The 17,712-nt window shown below is 47.9% G+C and overlaps 1 protein-coding gene across 3 annotated transcripts in view; it reads right to left on the bottom strand.

Annotated features, from left to right (window-relative positions):
* Window positions 1–17,511, bottom strand: part of matk (megakaryocyte-associated tyrosine kinase) — a 72,088-nt gene extending 54,577 nt beyond the window's left edge. For all 3 annotated transcript variants that reach the window (XM_067968144.1, XM_067968143.1, XM_067968147.1), the window contains exon 1: window positions 17,102–17,511. The gene's annotated coding sequence lies outside the window, so the exon portion shown is untranslated. The remainder of the gene's footprint in view (window positions 1–17,101) is intronic.
* Window positions 17,512–17,712: the final 201 nt, after the last annotated feature.

Raw genomic sequence — 17,712 nt, 5'->3', positions numbered from 1 at the left:
GAGAGGGGGGTGGCAACCAGAGAAGAGAGTCACACCTGGGTCATCCCTGGTGCCTCCTGGGCATTGGTGGCATCCTGGGACCAGGCTGGGCACTTACCCTACCAGTCTAGACATCAGGCCCAATAAGCAAAGGATAGGGGATAAAAATACAGGAAATTATAGGAACAAATGACCTGAATGTCTCCCACCCCATCTCCCTAAAACCTGGTCAACAGATAAAGATGATTCTGGGTATATCGAATTATAGTTCTGAGGAGAGGTTTAGGAGGTTGTATTAGTTTATTTTGGAGCAGGGCAAACTTCGAGGCAACCTAATTGAAGTTTTCAAAATTCTGAAGGGACTTGGCTAAGGTGATTCAGATAAATTATTCCCTGCGGTGAAGGATTCAAAAACCATGGGGTAGAGGTTAAAATGAGAAAGTTAAGATTAGGAAAGGAAGACAGGGAAACTTTTTCATCCAAAGGGGTTGTGCAATAGACCACCAATGAAGATTAATGGCTATGTTACTGCACTAGTAACCCAGAGGCCTGGACGAATAATCCGGAGTCATGAGTTCAAATCCCTCCACGGCAGCTGGGGAATTTAAATTCAATTAATTAATTAAATTCAATTAATTAAATAAAATCTGGAATTAAAATACTAGTATCAGTAATGGTGGCCATGAAACTACCAGATTGTCGTAAAAACCTATCTGGTTCACTAATGTCCTTTAGGGAAGGAAACCTGCCGTCCTTACCCGGTCTGGCCTATATGTGACTCCAGACCCACAGCAATATGGTTGATTCTTAATTGCCCTCTGAAATGGCCTAGCAAGCCACTCAGTTGTAAAACCGCGCTAAAAAAAGTCACAATAAGAATAAAACCGGACGGACCACCCGGCATCGGACCACTAGGCACCGGACACGACAAAGGCAAACCAAGCCCAGTCGACCCTGAAAAGTCCTCCTCACTAACATCTGGGGACTTGTGCCAAAATTGGGAGAGCTGTCCAACAGACTAGTCAAGCAACAGCCTGACATAGCCATATTCACAGAATCAAAACTTTCAGCCAATGTCCCAGACTCTTCCATCACCATCCTTGGGTATATCCTGTCCCACCGGCAGGACAGACCCACCAGAGGTGGCGGTACAGTGATATACAGTCAGGAGAGCATGGCCCTGGGAATTCTCGGCATTGACTCTGGACCCCATGAAATCTCATGGCATCAGGTCAAACATGGGCAAGGAAACCTCCTGCTGATTACCACCTACCGCCCTCCCTCAGCTGATGAATCAGTCCTCCTCCATGTTGAACACCACTTGGAGGAAGCACTCAGGGTAGCAAGGGCACAGAATGTACTCTGGGTGGGGGACTTCAATGTCCATCACCAAGAGTGGCTCGGTAGCACCACTACTGACCGAGCTGGCCGAGTCCTAAAGGACACAGCTGCTAGACTGGGCCTGCAGTAGGTGGTGAGCGACCCAACATGAGGGAAAAACTTACTTGACCTCGTCCTCACCAATCTAACTGTCGCAAATGCATCTGTCCATGACAGTTTTGGTAGGAGTAACCACCGCACAGTCCTCGTGGAGACGAAGCCCTGTCTTCGCACTGAGGACACCATCCAACGTGTTGTGTGGCACTACCACCGTGCTAAATGGGATAGATTTAGAACAGATCTAGCAGCTCAAAACTGGGCATCCATGAGACTCTGTGGGCCATCAGCAGCAGCAGAACTGTATTCCAGCACAATCTGTAACCTCATGGCCTGGCATATTCCTCACTCTACCATTACCAACAAGCCAGGGGATCAATGAGGAGTGTAGAAGAGCATGCCAGGAGCAGCACGATGCGTACCTAAAAATGAGGTGCCAACCTGGTGAAGCTACAACTCAAGACTACATGCATGCTAAACAGCAGAAGCAACATGCTATAGACAGAGCTAAGCGATTCCACAACCAACGGATCAGATCAAAGCTCTGCAGTCGTGAATGGTGGTGGACAATTAAACAACTAACGGGAGGAGGAGGCTCTGTAAACATCCCCATCCTCAACGATGGCGGAGTCCAGCACGTGAGTGCAAAAGACAAGGCTGAAGCGTTTGCAACCATCTTCAGCCAGAAGTGCCGAGTGGACGATCCATCTCGGCCGCCTCCTGATATCCCCACCATCACAGAAGCCAGTCTTCAGCCAATTCGATTCACTCCACGTGATATCAAGAAACAGCTGAGTGCACTGGATACAGCAAAGGTTATGGGCCCCGACAACATCCTGGTTGTAGTGCTGAAGACATGTGCTCCAGAACTAGCTGCGCCTCTAGCCAAGCTGTTCCAGTACAGCTACAACACTGGCACCTACCCGACAATGTGGAAAATTGCCCAGGTATGTCCTGTCCACAAAAAGCAGGACAAATCCAATCCGGCCAATTACCACCCCAGCAGTCTACTCTCAATCATCAGCAAAGTGATGGAAGGTGTCGTCGACAGTGCTATCAAGCGGCACTTACTCACCAATAACCAACTCACCGATGCTCAGTTTGGGTTCTGCCAGGACCACTCGGCTCCAGACCTCATTACAGCCTTGGTCCAAACATGGACAAAAGAGCTGAATTCAAGAGGTGAGGTGAGAGTGACTGCCCTTGACATCAAGACAGCATTTGACCGAGTGTGGCACCAAGGAGCCCGAGTGAAACTGAAATCAATGGGAATAAGGGGGAAAACTCTCCAGTGGCTGGAGTCATACCCAGCACAAAGGAAGATGGTAGTGGTTGTTGGAGGCCAATCATCTCAGCCCCAGGGCATTGCTGCAGGAGTTCCTCAGGGCAGTGTCCAAGGCCCAACCATCTTCAGCTGCTTCATCAATGACCTTCCCTCCATCATAAGGTCAGAAATGGGGATGTTCGCTGATGATTGCACAGTGTTCAGTTGCATTCGCAACCCCGCATGCAGCAAGACCTGGACAACATCCAGGCTTGGGCTCATAAATGGAAAGTAACATTTGTGCCAGACAAGTGCCAGGCAATGACCATCTCCAACAAGAGAGTGTCTAACCACCTCCCCTTGACATTCAATGGTATTAGCATCGCCGAATCACCCACCATCAACATCCTGGGGGTCACCATTGACCAGAAACTTAACTGGACCAGCCATATAGATACTGTGGCTACAAGAGCAGGTCAGAGGCTGGGTATTCTGTGGCGAGTGACTCACCTCCTGACTCCCCAAAGCCTTTCCACCATCTACAAGGCACAAGTCAGGAGTGTGATGGAATACTCTCCACTTGCCTGGATGGGTGCAGCTCCAACAACACTCAAGTAGCTTGACACCATCCAGGACAGAGCAGCCCGCTTGATTGGCACCCCATCCACCACCCTAAACATTCACTCCCTTCACCACCGGCGCACTGTGGCTGCAGTGTGTACCATCCACAGGATGCACTGCAAAACTCGCCAAGGCTTCTTCGACAGCACCTCCCAAATCTGCGACCTCTACCACCTAGAAGGCCAAGAGCAGCAGGTACATGGGAACAACACCACCTGCACGTTCCCCTCCAAGTCACACACCATCCTGACTTGGAATTATATTGCCGTTCCTTCATCGTCGCTGGATCAAAATCCTGGAACTCCCTTTCTAACAGCACTGTGGGAGAACCTTCACCAGACGGACTGTAGCGGTTCAAGAAGGCAGCTCATCACCACCTCCTCAAGGGCAATTTGGGATGGGCAATACATGACGGCCTTGCCAGCAACGCCCACATCCCATGAACGAATTTTTAAAAATGAGATACAATACATTTACCCACCTCAGTCATTCTTTGAACACAGTAGGAACTTGTTCAATCTTGACCACAATTGTTTTTTGTGCTGACATTATCAGGACCATTGCCCTCCCTCTCCTCCCGGTGTGACCCCCTGCTCCTGTCCCATGTAAAGGCCATGAAATTGCATGATCCTTACACTATCCTGAACTTCAGAACTCTCCAACCTTAAAACAACAGCAAGGCCTGATGGGATGGTCGGAGGCAGGGGTTCATTTTGTGTGTGGGATGCTGCCATTCAGAGAATGCCTAAGACCTTACGAGGTAGGCTATCTTACCTTGTTCATCACTCAGGCGTTCCTGACACACTGTAGAAGGCGTACCAATTTAGGAGGAGGGAGGCCTTAAGTGGGATGCACCAACCCCCTACTTCCAAAACAGATCTGCTGAAAACATTGCCAAATTTAGTCAGTAATGTCTAGTAAATGTGTGAGGGATACTCCACATAGGGCTGCCTTACAGGCACTGTTAATAGAAACTGGACTATGAGGTGCCCAGGAAGCAGCTGTGGAATGGCCTTTAACTGGACCTCTGGGACTCTTGCCTGCCAAATGGTAACAATGGAGAATACAATCCACCAGCCATTTTGCTCTAAGCTGTTTTGTCACCGGGTTACCCAACATCTTCTTTTCATTGAACTGCGAGGACTTCCTAAAGTCCTTAGTTGGGTGATTATAAAGCAAAAGCACTGTGCGTACGTCTACACCGTGAAACCTGTGGTCCTCAACATATTGATGGGCGGTGGATAAAAAGCGGATACAACAATCTGCTGACCCAAATGAAACTGCGAGACCACCTTAATGAGAACCCTGGCGGCCTCCGCTCCCTTCAGTACTGCGGCCTCCGCTCCCTTCAGTACTGCGGCCTCCGCTCCCTTCAGTACTGCGGCCATACATGCTCCACCTAGAATGCCCGCATATCACCCCTAGAATACCCGTACACCCTCCCCGAGAGTACCCGTACACCCTCCCCGAGAGTACCCGTACACCCTCCCCTAGAGTACCCGTACACCCTCCCCTAGAGTACCCGTACACCCTCCCCTAGAGTACCCGTACACCCTCCCCTAGAGTACCCGTACACCCTCCCCTAGAATACCCGTACATCCTCCCCTAGAGTACCCGCACACCCTCCCCTAGAGTACCCGCACACCCTCCCCTAGAGTACCCGTACACCCTCCCCTAGAATACCCGTACACCCTCCCCTAGAGTACCCGTACACCCTCCCCTAGAGTACCCGTACACCCTCCCCTAGAGTACCCGTACATCCTCCCCTAGAGTACCCGTACACCCTCCCCTAGAGTACCCGTACACCCTCTCCTAGAGTACCCGTACACCCTCCCCTAGAGTACCCGTACACCCTCCCCTAGAGTACCCGTACACCCTCCCCTAGAGTACCTGTACACCCTCCCCGAGAGTACCCGTACACCCTCCCCTAGAGTACCCGTACATCCTCCCCTAGAGTACCCGTACACCCTCCCCTAGAGTACCCGTACATCCTCCCCTAGAGTACCCGTACACCCTCCCCTAGAGTACCCGTACATCCTCCCCTAGAGTACCCGTACACCCTCCCCTAGAGTACCCGTACACCCTCCCCTAGAGTACCCGTACATCCTCCCCTAGAGTACCCGTACACCCTCCCCTAGAGTACCCGTACACCCTCCCCTAGAGTACCCGTACACCCTCCCCTAGAGTACCCGTACACCCTCCCCTAGAGTACCCGTACACCCTCCCCTAGAGTACCCGTACACCCTCCCCTAGAGTACCCGTACACCCTCCCCTAGAGTACCCGTACACCCTCCCCTAGAGTACCCGTACACCCTCCCCTAGAGTACCCGTACACCCTCCCCTAGAGTACCCATACACCCTCCCCTAGAGTACCCGTACATCCTCCCCTAGAGTACCCGTACACCCTCCCCTAGAGTACCCATACATCCTCCCCTAGAATACCCGTACGCCCTCCCCTAGAATACCCGTACACCCTCCCCTAGAATACCCGTACACCCTCCCCTAGAGTACCCGTACACCCTCCCCTAGAATACCCGTACGCCCTCCCCTAGAATACCCGTACACCCTCCCCTAGAATACCCATACATCCTCCCCTAGAGTACCCGTACACCCTCCCCTAGAATACCCGTACACCCTCCCCTAGAGTACCCGTACACCCTCCCCTAGAATACCCGTACACCCTCCCCTAGAGTACCCATACACCCTCCCCTAGAGTACCCGTACATGAGGGATGTTAATGCTGGGGAACGGAACATTTCCCGTTTTAGTGTCAGCATTAATTTCCCTCAGGAAACAGGAACAGCATGGGTTAGTTACAAAGAAAAGCTCCTTCTATTACACTCCCCCCATTAAGCACTCCCAGGTCAAGTACAACAGGGGTTAGATGCAAAGCAAAGCTCCCTCTATACTGTCCCTTCAAACACTCCCAGGTCAGGTATAGCATAGGATAGATGTAGAGAATAAAGCTCCCTCTACTACATTGCCCCTTTAACCACTCCCAGGTCAGATATAGCAGGGGTTAGATGGAAAGTAAAGCTGCTTCTATTACACTGCCCCATCCAGCACCCCCAGGTCACATATAGTACAGGTTATATGCAGAGCAAAGCTCCATCTACACTGCCCCATCATGCACTCCCAGGTCAGGTACAGCACAGGTTAGATACTAGCCATCCTGTGGCCCCTCAGTGAGATTGCTACTTAGGGTCAGATTTGTGCTCTGGGGCTACACAAACTAGGAGCTTTGTTCCCACTGCCCAAACTCATTTCAAATGGAACCCTTACAGCCAGAAGACAGAGCAAACTTCATTCTCCTCTGTTGGGGCTGGATTTGAGCCCAAAGCCAAGGTGAAAAGTCTTTGTATTAACCCACTGCATCACCCAGTCCCCCTCAGCATGTACAAACTTGTTGCAGAGAAATCCATTCCGCCCCTTGATAAATAGATTGCTGAGCATTAAAGCCGCACACAGCGAGTGATTGTCACGAAACTGGAAGCCAGGCTGCACCTTTTTTTAAAAAACCAGCAACCTATGGCACGTTGATCAGCTTCCAACTGAAACTCCTTGTGCCAAATAAGCTTTAATAACCAAGGGACCCTAAGTCGGCAGGTGTAACCACATACCTTTGTTCTTCAAATGTTCTCATTGAGCTCAGTAATCCCACACTTGTTCTAAATATGAACAAAACAGTTATTTCACGCGAATGTAATACTTCCCCTTTCATAGTCCAACACCAATCTTTTTTTTTAACCTTGATGCTACTCAGCTATAACCTGTGGTGGTCCATACGTGATCTTATTTTCAATCGCTTACCCCAACTGTGCTCCTCTACTGGAAAACATTGGGGTGGAAATCAGTCTTCGATCGGCCGCCCGTTGCACTCCCCGCCGGATATTCAGTTCCTTTGCTGTCAATCCGCTCCGATACCGCCCGTTTTGCGCTACCACATCCAAGACGAATTTCTGCCCAGTTATCTGGCACTGGGGATTTGTCCCTCTGCAGCGTCGCCTCCCACCCAGTACCTCAGCAAAGTTCTTCAACGGTGAGTTCAGACAGTGAGGGCCCCCCCCAAAAAAAGCACAGAACCATCCCGCAGCCGAAAGTGGGTGGAGGGGCTGCTGCCAAAGTATCCAGGGTCAGGGGGAGGTCACCTCAGTAGCATCTAATTGGTGGGTGCCCGTGCTGTTATGGATGAGGCCTGGGTTGCCTGCCCCGGGTAGGGGTGCAGGAAATGCAAGGCTGGCCAGACGTTATTGGAGCTGCTGTTGCCATGGGCACGGGGAGGACGTCCTTTGAGGCCCCACCAGCCAGCGCTGCATTTATTTAACTGTTTTGGAGTGGGGTTTGGTGGCGGTTGCGTGGTCCAGGCCAGATTCCAGGAATTATCTCAGCAGTAAGGAGGCTAGGGCCAGGGAAATTCACGGCATGGGAATTCCCTCCCTTGAACTCTACCCTCCCCGTTGTCTTGGGCTTTATTTTTTTTGGGGGGTGGGGGGAGGTGGTGATGGGGCAGAGATTCCACCCCAAGCATAAGCCAGGTCCTGCTTTATCTGGGTCCTGGCTGATTTATTTTTATTCGTTCATGGGATGTGGGCGTCGCTGGCAAGGCCAGCATTTATTACCCATCCCTAATTGCCCTCGAGAAGGTGGTGGTGAGCCGCCTTCTTGAACCGCTGCAATCCGTGTGGTGAAGGTACTCCTACAATGTTGTTAGATAGGGAGTTCCAGGATTTTGACCCAGCGACGATGAAGGAACGGCGATATATTTCCAAGTCTGGATGGTGTGTGACTTGGAGGGGAATGTGCAGCTGGTGGTGTTCCCATGTGCCTGCTGCTCTTGTCCTTCTAGGTGGTAGAGTTCGCAGATTTGGGAGGTGCTGTCGAAGAAGCCTTGGCGAGTTGCTGCAGTGCATCTTGTAGATGGTACACACTGCAGCCACGGTGCGCCGGTGGTGGAGGGAGTGAATGTTTAAGGTGGTGAATGGGGTGCCAATCAAGCGGGCTGCTCTGTTCTGGTTGGTGTCGAACTTCTTGTGTTGTTGGAGCTGCACTCATCCAGGCAAATGGAGAGTATTCCATCACACTCCTGATTTGCAGATGGTGGAAAGGCTTTAGGAAGTCAGGAGGTGAGTCACTCGCTGCAGAAGACTGCTCTGGTATCCACAGTATTTATGTGGCTGCTGCTGCACTCCTGGCAGTTTTACACCAGGAGTGGGCCCCATGGAAACTTGTGGCTTAACAGGAAAGCAAGTTGGGGCATCACAGATGAGCTCATTCCTCTCTTTGCCCATTGACCACATACTTTTCAGCAGAAGTCGCTGCATAGTGATCAGGAGTAGGAACCCTGTCTGATTTTTCTTCTCCCTAGCCCAGGGGTACTGAGGCCATTGCTGAGATTAACTAACTCAGCACATACCAGGGATCAAACCTTTCTGATCTTTAAGCACTGGGTAGTTCACATACTAACTGAGCCATCAGGAGAGCTAATTCAAATTTATTTCTGCATGAATGTGGTTAACTAAGATTAACCTTTCCATTTTAATCAAACACATGGCTCCCCCAATGGCTTTTGGGTAAATTCAAAACCAATACAAAGAACTTTTATAGTTATATTAGGAAAAAGAGGGTGGTCAGGAGCAGTGTTGACCCCTTAAAAACTGAAAGTGGGGATATTGTCATTGACAATGGGGAAATGGCGGACATATCGAACAATTACTTTGCGTCAGTATTTACAGTCGAAAAAAAGGATAGCATGCCGGAAATCCCAAGAAAACTTATATTGAATCGGGGACGGGGACTCGATAAAATTAACATAAATAAAGCAACAGTAATGAAGAAAATAATAGCACTAAAGAGTGACAAATCCCCAGGACCCGATGGTTTCCATCCCAGGGTTTGAAAGGAAGTAGGTGAGCACATTGCGGATGCTGTAACTATAATCTTTCAAAGTTCTCTAGATTCAGGAACTGTCCCTCTAGATTGGAAAATTGCACATGTCACTCTGCTTTTTAAGAAAGGAGAGAGAGGGAAACCAGGGAATTATAGACCAGATAGCCTAACATCTGTTGTGGGGAAAATGCTGGAGTCTATAATTAAGGATAGGGTGACTGAACACCTCGAGAATTTTCAGTTAATCAGAGAGAGCCAGCATGGATTTGTGAAAGGTAGGTCGTGCCTGACAAACCTGATTGAATTTTTTGAAGAGGTGACTAAAGTAGTGGACAGGGGAACGTCAATGGATGTTATTTATATGGACTTCCAGAGGCATTTGATAAGGTCCCACATAAGAGACTGTTAGCTAAGATAGAAGCCCATGGAATCGAGGGAAAAGTACGGACTTGGTTAGGAAGTTGGCTGAGCGAAAGGCGACAGAGAGTAGGGATAATGGGTAGGTACTCACATTGGCAGGATGTGACTAGTGGTGTCCCACAGGGATCTGTCTTGGGGCCTCAATTATTCACTATTTATTAACGACTTAGATGAAGGCATAGAAAGTCTCATATGTAAGTTTGCCGATGACACAAAGATTGGTGGCATTGTAAGCAGTGTAGATGAAAACATAAAATTACAAAGTGATATTGATAGATTAGGTGAATGGGCAAAACTGTGGCAAATGGAATTCAATGTAGACAAATGTGAGGTCATCCACTTTGGATCAAAAAAGGATAGAACAGGGTACTTTCTAAATGGTAAAAAGTTAAAAACAGTGGATGTCCAAAGGGACTTAGGGGTTCAGGTACATAGATCATTGAAGTGTCATGAACAGGTGCAGAAAATAATCAAGAAGGCAAATGGAATGCTGGCCTTGATATCGAGAGGACTGGAGTACAAGGGGGCACTGTGAGGAGGGCAAGCAAGTTGACAACAAGGAGAATCGAGCTACTGCAGCTGCTGGAAGCACGAAGTCACAGCCAACAGGTAAGTGATTGGCTGGTGACTGGTAAGTAGTTTTTTCTTTCCTTTTTTTCTTGTCATTGTAGTTGTTGTTAAGCTAACTTAAGGGTTAAGTCATGGCAGGAGATCCCAGACCCATGTCATGTTCCTCTTGTGGGATGTGGGAATTCAGGGATCCTTCCTGTGTCCCTGGTTCCTTCACCTGCGGGAAGTGTGTCCAGCTGCAGCTACTGTTTGACCGCTTGACGGCTCTGGAGCTGCGGATGGACTCACTTTGGGGCATCCGCGATGCTGAGGAAGTCGTGGATAGCACGTTCAGTGAGTTGGTCACCCCACAGATAAAAATTACTGAGGGAGATAGTGAATGGGTGACCAACAGACAGAGGAAGAGTAGGAAGGCAGTGCAGGGGTCCCCTGCAGTCATCTCCCTCCAAAACAGGTATACCGTTTTGGATACTGTTGGGGGAGATGGCTCACCAGGGGAAGGTGACAGCGGCCAGGTTCATGGCACCGTGGCTGGCTCTGCTGCACAGGAGGGCAGGAAAAAGAGTGGCAGAGCTATAGTGATAGGGGACTCGATTGTAAGGGGAATAGACAGGCGTTTCTGCGGACGCAACCGAGACTCCAGGATGGTATGTTGCCTCCCTGGTGCAAGGGTCAGGGATGTCTCGGAGCGGCTGCAGGACATTCTGGAGGGGGAGGGTGAACAGCCAGTTGTCGTGGTGCATATAGGTACCAACGATATAGGTAAAAAACGGGATGAGGTCCTACAAGCTGAATTTAGGGAGTTAGGAGTTAAACTAAAAAGTAGGACCTCAAAGGTAGTAATCTCAGGATTGCTACCAGTGCCACGGGCTAGTCAGAGTAGGAATGACAGGCTAGCTAGGAAGAATACGTGGCTTGAGAGATGGTGCAAGAGGGAGGGATTCAAATTCCTGGGCCATTGGAACCGGTTCTGGGGGAGGTGGGACCAGTACAAACTGGACGGTCTGCATCTGGGCAGGACTGGAACCAATGTCCTAGGGGGGAGTGTTTGCTAGTGCTGTTGGGGAGGGTTTAAACTAATGTGGCAGGGGGATGGGAACCGATGCAGGAAGTCAGTGGAAAGTAAAGTGGTGACAGAAACAAAAGGCAGTAAGGGAGAGTGTACAAAACATGACCGGACAGATGGTCTGAGAAAGCAGGGCAAAGACCAAGGGAAGTCTAGATTAAACTGCATTTATTTCAATGCAAGAAGTCTGATGGGCAAGGCAGATGAACTCAGGGCATGGATGGGCACATGGGACTGGGATGTTATAGCTATTACTGAAACATGGCTAAGGGAGGGGCAGGACTGGCAGCTCAATGTTCCAGGGTACAGATGCTATAGGAAAGATAGAGCAGGAGGTAAGAGAGGAGGGGGAGTTGCGTTCTTGATTAGGGAGAACATCACGGCAGTAGTGAGAGGGGATATATCCGAGGGTTCGCCCACTGAGTCTATATGGGTAGAACTGAAAAATAAGAAGGGAGAGATCACTTTAATAGGATTGTACTACAGACCCCCAAATAGTCAACGGGAAATTGAGGAGCAAATATGTAAGGAGACAAGCTGCAAGAAAAATAGGGTGGTAATAGTAGGGGACTTTAACTTTCCCAACATTGACTGGGACAGCCATAGCATTAGGGGCTTGGATGGGGAGAAATTTGTTGAGTGTATTCAGGAGGAATTTCTCATTCAGTATGTGGATGGCCCGACTAGAGAGGGGGCAAAACTTGACCTCCTCTTGGGAAATAAGGAAGGGCAGGTGACAGAAGTGTTAGTGAGGGATCACTTTGGGACCAGTGATCATAATTCCATTAGTTTTAAGATAGCTATGGAGAAGGATAGGTCTGGCCCAAAAGTTAAAATTCTAAATTGGGGAAAGGCCAATTTTGATGGTATTAGACAGGAACTTTCAGAAGTTGATTGGGAGAGTCTGTTGGCAGGCAAAGGGACGTCTGGTAAGTGGGAGGCTTTCAAAAGTGTGTTAACCAGGGTTCAGGGTAAGCACATTCCTTATAAAGTGAAGGGCAAGGCTGGTAGAAGTAGGGAACCTTGGATGACGCGGGAGATTGAGGCCCGAGTCAAAAATAAGAAGGAGGCATATGACATGCATAGACAGCTGGGATCAAGTAGATCCCTTGAAGAGTATAGAGATTGCCGGAGTAGAGTTAAGAGAGAAATCAGGAGGGCAAAAAGGGGACATGAGATTGCTTTGGCAGATAAGGCAAAGGAGAATCCAAAGAGCTTCTACAAATACATAAAGAGCAAAAGAGTAACTAGGGAGAGAGTAGGGCCTCTTAAGGATCAATAAGGTCATCTATGTGCGGAACCACAAGAGATGGGTGAGATCCTAAATGAATATTTCGCATCGGTATTTATGGTTGAGAAAGGCATGGATGTTAGGGAACTTGGGGAAATAAATAGTGATGTCTTGAGGAGTATTACAGAGAGGGAGGTGCTGGAAGTCTTAACGCGCATCAAGGTAGATAAATCTCCGGGACCTGATGAAATGTATCCCAGGACGTTATGGGAGGTTAGGGAGGAAATTGCGGGTCCCCTAGCAGAGATATTTGAATCATCGACAGCTACAGGTGAGGTGCCTGAAGATTGGAGGGTAGCAAATGTTGTGCCTTTGTTTAAGAAGGGCGGTAGGGAAAAGCCTGGGAACTACAGACCGGTGAGCCTGACATCTGTAGTGGGTAAGTTGTTAGAGGGTATTCTGAGAGACAGGATCTACAGGCATTTGGAGAGGCAGGGACTGATTCGGAACAGTCAGCATGGTTTTGTGAGAGGAAAATCATGTCTCACGAATTTGATTGAGTTTTTTGAAGGGGTAACCAAGAAGATAGATGAGGGCTGTGCAGTAGACGTGGTCTACATGGACTTTAGCAAAGCCTTTGACAAGGTACCGCATGGTAGGTTGTTACATAAGGTTAAATCTCATGGGATCCAAGGTGAGGTAGCCAATTGGATACAAAATTGGATTGACGACAGAAGACAGAGGGTGGTTGTAGAGGGTTGTTTTTCAAACTGGAGGCCTGTGACCAGCGGTGTGCCTCAGGGATCGGTGCTGGGTCCGCTGTTATTTGTTATTTATATTAATGATTTGGATGAGAATTTAGGAGGCATGGTTAGTAAGTTTGCAGATGACACCAAGATTGGTGGCATTGTGGACAGTGAAGAAGGTTATCTAGGATTGCAACGGGATCTTGATAAATTGGGCCAGTGGGCCGATGAATGGCAGATGGAGTTTAATTTAGATAAATGTGAGGTGATGCATTTTGGTAGATCGAATCGGGCCAGGACCTACTCCGTTAATGGTAGGGTGTTGGGGAGAGTTATAGAACAAAGAGATCTAGGAGTACAGGTTCATAGCTCCTTGAAAGTGGAGTCACAGGTGGATAGGGTGGTGAAGAAGGCATTCAGCATGCTTGGTTTCATTGGTCAGAACATTGAATACAGGAGTTGGGATGTCTTGTTGAAGTTGTACAAGACATTAGTAAGGCCACACTTGGAATACTGTGTACAGTTCTGGTCACCCTATTATAGAAAGAATATTATTAAACTGGAAAGAGTGCAGAAAAGATTTACTAGGATGCTACCGGGACTTGATGGTTTGACTTATAGGGAGAGGTTAGATAGACTGGGACTTTTTTCCCTGGAGAGTAGGAGGTTTAGGGGTGATCTTATAGAAGTCTATAAAATAATGAGGGGCATAGATAAGGTAGATAGTCAAAATCTTTTCCCAAAGGTAGGGGAGTCTATAACGAGGGGACATAGATTTAAGGTGAGAGGGGAGAGATACAAAAGGGTCCAGAGGGGCAATTTTTTCACTCAAAGGGTGGTGAGTGTCTGGAACGAGCTGCCAGAGGCAGTCTTAGAGGCGGGTACAATTTTGTCTTTTAAAAAGCATTTGGACAGTTACATGGGTAAGATGGGTATAGAGGGATATGGGCCAAGTGCAGGCAATTGGGATTAGCTTAGTGGTATAAACTGGGCGACATGGACATGTTGGGCCGAAGGGCCTGTTTCCATGTTGTGAACTTCTATGATTCTATGATTCTAAGTTATGCTGCAGCTATACAAAACCCTGGTTAGACCGCACCTGGAGTACTGTGAGCAGTTCTGGGCACCGCACCTTCGGATGGACATATTGGCCTTGGAGGGAGTGCAGCGTAGGTTTACTAGAATGATACCCAGACTTCAAGGGTTAAGTTACGAGGAGAGATTACACAAATTGGGGTTGTATTCTCTAGAGTTTCGAAGGTTAAGGGTGATCTGATCGAAGTTTATAAGATATTAAGGGGAACAGATAGGGTGGATAGAGAGAAACTATTTCCGCTGGTTGGGGATTTTAGGAGCAGGGGGCACAGTCTAAAAATTAGAGCCAGACCTTTCAGGAGTGAGATTAGAAAACATTTCTACACACAAAGGGTTGTAGAAGTTTGGAACTCTCTTCCGCAAACAGCAATTGATACTAGCTCAATTGCTAAATTTAAATGTGAGATAGATAGTTTTTTGGCAACCAAAGGTATTAAGTGATATGGGCCAAAGGCAGGTATATGGAGTTAGATCACAGATCAGCCATGATCTTATCAAATGGCGGAGCAAGCACGAGGGGCTGAATGGCCTACTCCTGTTCCTATGTTCCTATGTTCAGTGCCCATGTGGTACTGACCCATACAGATTAGAAGGTCCCAGGTTTGACCTCAGTTTGCACTGAGTTAGTGATCTTAACTGGGGCAGGAGTCGATCCAGTGACTCCTACTGGAACGTGCATTGGATGGGCGCTTTGCTGAGGACAATATCAGACTCGGCCATCGTGCCCCAAAGGCCGAATACCCTGACGACACTCATTTTCTAGGATCACACGTAAAGAATGGAACGGTACTGGCGGGTGCTTGAAGAACTGTACACCAGTAAGACTCAGCGCCTTCAGGAGAGGAGGGTTAAGTTGTAATCTTTGCTGGATTATAACAGGCTGTATTTTATATGAGAAGTAAGTGCCAGCATCTGAAGTGACATTGCTAGAAGAGAAACATTCAATATTCGGGGTCGGCTGGAGGGCACCCTTTCGAAGCTTAAGAGCCGGAAAAAGAAATTTGTAACTGACAGAGTTAGGCCCTTTTCCATTACAGCTTTAGAGAGATGCCAAGAGTTACCCCCACAGAGGCATCAGTTTTACAGAGGTCGGTTCATTTGTGCTCAGAAGTGTCATCGAAAGCATCGCATGGCATCCCATAGAAAAGAGACAGCGCAGAAGGGGGCCATTCGGCCCATCGTGTCGCGCCGGCTCGAAGAACAACCAGGTGCCCATTCTAATCCCACCTTCCAGCACCCGGTCCGTAGCCCTGCAGCTTACAGTACTTTAGGTGCAGGTCCAGGTACTTTTTAAGAGTTGAGGGTCCCTGCCTCTACCACCAATTCGGGCAGCAAATTCCATACACCCACCACCCTCTGGGTAAAGAAGTTTTTCCTCATGTCCCCTCTAATCCTTCTGCCAATCAGCTTAAATCTATGTCCTCTAGTTCTTGAATCCCCTGTGAGATTTCTGCCCATTTTTTCTCCTTTTCTTCCCTTGCATCTGTTACAAGGAGAACTCACTTTTACATCATACTGAGCAGATTTACTTCACTCCCCTCTCTCCAAAAAGGAATCCAATTAAATATGGCAGAAAGTTTCAGGATTCGGATTATTGAGCTTGAATCCCCACAATCATTATTGGCAATTAGTAATAATTTCAAAGTTGAATCTTGATGTTAATTCATAGCACAGACACCAGGTTTCGCTGACCAATTTTCTCACTTCTCTTCCCTCAGCACTGCCTGGTGGTCAATAAATGCCGATCCCACCTTTAAAGTCATGGTTTCACTTCAGTCCTGCTCCTGCTCTTGCTCCCTGTCAAATCTCACTTCCCTGAAAATGCTGCTTCTACAGAAAATGGTGCTTCCCACTTCCCATGTACAGCACCCAGGATTGCTGCAGCCATCCAAGCAGAGAGCCAATCTACTGTCAATCATATCCAAAGCGCCACAAGTTGGTCACCTTTGTCATATGAGTTAGATACCACTTTTCACAAATAACCGCGCACATTATTGTAATGAAGGACACAACTTGTAAATTCTGTATTAATATTCCTCAAGAGTCTGAAATTTCTAGGCTGCCATTATCTGGCTGGCAAGATTATAAAACTCCAAAGAGCGTTGCACGAAGCAGCACAGTTAGTTCAGGTGATTTCCAAGCTAAATTTACCAACTTCCTCCGAAACATAGAAACGTTCATTTTTGTTTTATTTTAAATACACAAGTTTTAAAAAATGCAGATCCCTTTAAGTGATGTGAAATGACCATTGAGACAAGGACGTCAGCCCTTCAGATACTGACCAGCAGTGAGCTGAATACAGTAACCAGTTTTAGAATTTTGAGTAAACCGATTTAAGAGAGGTTACTCCAGAGAGAGACAAATTGCATCGTCTCCTACCGTCATCTTTCCCGGGACTTCAAAACTGTGGAACTACCTCCTTAAGTCTTCCCTTCCTCGCTTAATCTACAGACTTTTTACACCCAAGCTTGGCATTTCTTAGTAACTACTACTTCGTTTACCTCGTCTTCAGTTTAACATTTTTGCAGCCATGGTGCACGATAGAACTTTGTCCTGGTGTTCCTCAATAACATTTATTTCAAATAGCTATGTCCTCCTCCCCCATATGCCAATTGAGATCAAACAATGAGAAGAGAAGGCAACATCCTCATTAGAGCAGCTTCAGTAAAGGGCGAGCTTGCAAAACTTCGGTGGTCATTGTTAATCTCAAAACAACCTTCTTTTAATCAACTAACCAAACGGCATAAAATTACAGTCACCGAGCAGAGGTGAGAGCTGTTACTTACCACACAAGGCTTTGTAGGGGAATCGGCGATTACAGTTTCAGGGCTGCCTGAATTCGGGGGAAGCCCACATCTAATTGCTTGTATTGTGGTAATATCGAGCAATTGCCAGCAAGACAGAAACTGCAGATTTTCTATCGTTCCATTTCACTTTGATATAAAAAGAAGAGGATGCAGAGAATTCTCGTCAACGATTTGACAGGCACACAGCTAATTAGTATTTCAACCTTACATTTACCCAAGCAGGGCTCTTCCTGTTGGTTGCTGCTCAGCTGAATCATTTCCTCTTCTGATCCGAGCTCCAGCATTGGAGAATTTTGTTGACACTTTTCACAGGAATCCTGGTTTATTTTGGTAATAAATCTTCGCCAACAAGGTAAAGGAATAACTTCTGCCACTAGCACTGATTTAGAGGGAGCGACCTAAGATCATTGCATTTGTCTAGCTCAGGGCAGGCTTGGTGACAGGACTTGTTGGCTAACGTTTCCAGTTAATGCAGCGGGATTAAGTTCCCTGTGTTCTCAGGAAGCTGGCAGTCTATCACTGTGCGGTGTGAGAAATTTGAGTCTACCAGCAACTCTCTCATTGTGCATGAACCTCAGTCCCGTGCCCCC

Source organism: Heptranchias perlo, chromosome 29 (genome assembly GCF_035084215.1).
Source record: "Heptranchias perlo isolate sHepPer1 chromosome 29, sHepPer1.hap1, whole genome shotgun sequence".
Taxonomy (NCBI): domain Eukaryota; kingdom Metazoa; phylum Chordata; class Chondrichthyes; order Hexanchiformes; family Hexanchidae; genus Heptranchias; species Heptranchias perlo.
The sequence above is the reverse complement of the archived record's forward strand: the minus strand, read 5'-3'. Positions and strand labels throughout refer to the sequence as shown.